At 47.7% G+C, this 2,005-nt stretch overlaps 1 pseudogene; it reads left to right on the top strand.

Annotated features, from left to right (window-relative positions):
* The first annotated feature begins 980 nt into the window (after positions 1–980).
* Positions 981–1,496, top strand: LOC102427122 (annotated as a pseudogene).
* The last annotated feature ends 509 nt before the right edge of the window (positions 1,497–2,005 follow it).

Here is a 2,005-nt window from a genome sequence, read left to right as displayed (position 1 = left end):
AAGTTCCAACCTCTCTGTTCTCAATCCCCTCACCCATAAGATGCAGAGACGCTGTGTTCCCTTCAATTCTATGATTCTTTCTGGAGCCTCGCGGAGCCTGGGAGCTCCACTTTTGGCCCTCATTGTTGGCAAAGATTGAGCTTTTCCCTTATCCAACGAGGTCACTGAATGATACTGTATCTGGTGCTGTCGATGAGATGATAGGTTGTGCCTTCCCAAATCCACATTGTGGTTTGGGGGAAACTTTAGGAGAAATAAACATTGGAAGCGACAGATAAGGAGCCAGCACCAAGAATGCTAAGGGGGCAGGATTTCTGTGCATAATAATGTTGATGACATTAAACAAACAACTTGGGTATGTGGGTAACAGTTGGTACTAATTATACTTAAATCCACATCTCAGACACTTTTTGCCATAGTGTGAGAATGGTGATGCTCAATTTGGGTTCAGGATTCAAAATTCCCAAAGTCCCCTCATCCCCACCCCACGGACACACAGAAATTTCAGATTCAATTGAAGTGGGCAGAGCCTCGTTTTCTGTATTTGGGACGTTCTGAAGTCAGCCAAGGTTGAGAATCATGGGTTCAGGGAGTTGAGCCCGTCTGCTGCTTCCTCGAGGCAGACATTTCCGCACGCCCATCAAAAGCAAATGATAAAACTGAAATGCTTATATCATTTACCCGACGAAGTCTAGCTTTCAGTGGCTGTCATTCCTGTTTCATAATGCCTAACGCTGGCTTGGCATGCAACAGGCACAGTTAATATTTATACTGTTTACAAAACAGCTCAGTGCGTCCCGGAGCCACGCACACGGGAGAGAATCGACTGCCTCCCCCTCTGGTTAAGTTCTCTGATGGCAGGTCCGTGACCGGTGACAGAGTTCAGGCACTTGGACTGCGAGTCCCGGGTTATAGTTCCTAATCTTCAAGAATGTGACTGTTGTCTTTCGGCCGGAACTGCCATCTCCCAGTCATTTGCCAAAATGACTAACACAAAGGGAAAGAGAGGCCCCGCTCTATGTTCTCTAGGCCTCTTAGAAAACATGGAGCGGTTCCTTTGGCCACATACATGCCAATCTACAAGAAGGGGATCTTGTGGACATGAAGGGAATGGGCGCTGTTCAAAAAGGAAGGCCCCACACATGTTACCAGGACAAAACTGGAAGAGTCTACAGTGTCACCCAGCATGCAGTGGGCATTATTGTGAACAAGCAAGTTAAGGGCAAGGTTCTTGCCAAGAGAATGAATGTGCGTATTGAGCATATTAAACTCTCTAAGAGCCGAGATAGTGTCCTGAAATGTGTGAAGGGAAATGATCAGAAAAGGAAGGAAGCCAGAGAGAAAGGTACCTGGGCTCACCTGAAGCGCCAGCCTGCTCCACCCAGACAAGCACACTTTGTCAGAACCAGTGGAAAGGAGCCTGAGCTGCTGGAACCCATTCCCTATGAATTCATGGCATGATAAGTGGGAAAAATAAAAAAGACTTTTGTGCTGATTGAAAAAAAAAAAGAATGTGACTGTTTAAAAAAGGGGGGGGGGGTGTGGGATGGCCTCGTTCCTGCGATCTTGTCCCCTGGCTCTGTGACCTTGTTTACTTGGTGTCCCGGGCCCAGCCCTGTCCTCCAGCAGCTGTCCCTGGATGATTTGCAAGCAGGCAGCTAAACCTCGGGTGTCCCTACATTGGAGAACTACCTGCAACTTAATACACGAGCTTAACCTCGTTTGGCTGGGATTGAAGATTTCCTCAAACTGAGGTCGTCTGACGTCACAGGCAAGGCGCTAAGGCGGCACTTAGTCTAAATCGCACCTCTGTCAGGGCTAATTCAATCACCGGTTTGTTAACTCAGTCAGGGAGCCCGTGTTTCCACATATTACTCCTCAAAAAGACTCTTCAGAGTGGATTCAGGGAGCGACTCCTACTACCTTCCCTGCCACCAAGACAGAAAACCAAGCGTCAGAAATGGAGAATGTCAGTGGAGAAATCTACTGACTGAATCCTGTCTGT

The sequence above is a fragment of the Myotis lucifugus genome, unplaced genomic scaffold, assembly GCF_000147115.1.
Source record: "Myotis lucifugus unplaced genomic scaffold, Myoluc2.0 scaffold_52, whole genome shotgun sequence".
NCBI lineage: Eukaryota > Metazoa > Chordata > Mammalia > Chiroptera > Vespertilionidae > Myotis > Myotis lucifugus.
This window is presented reverse-complemented; position numbering and strand designations above follow the sequence as displayed.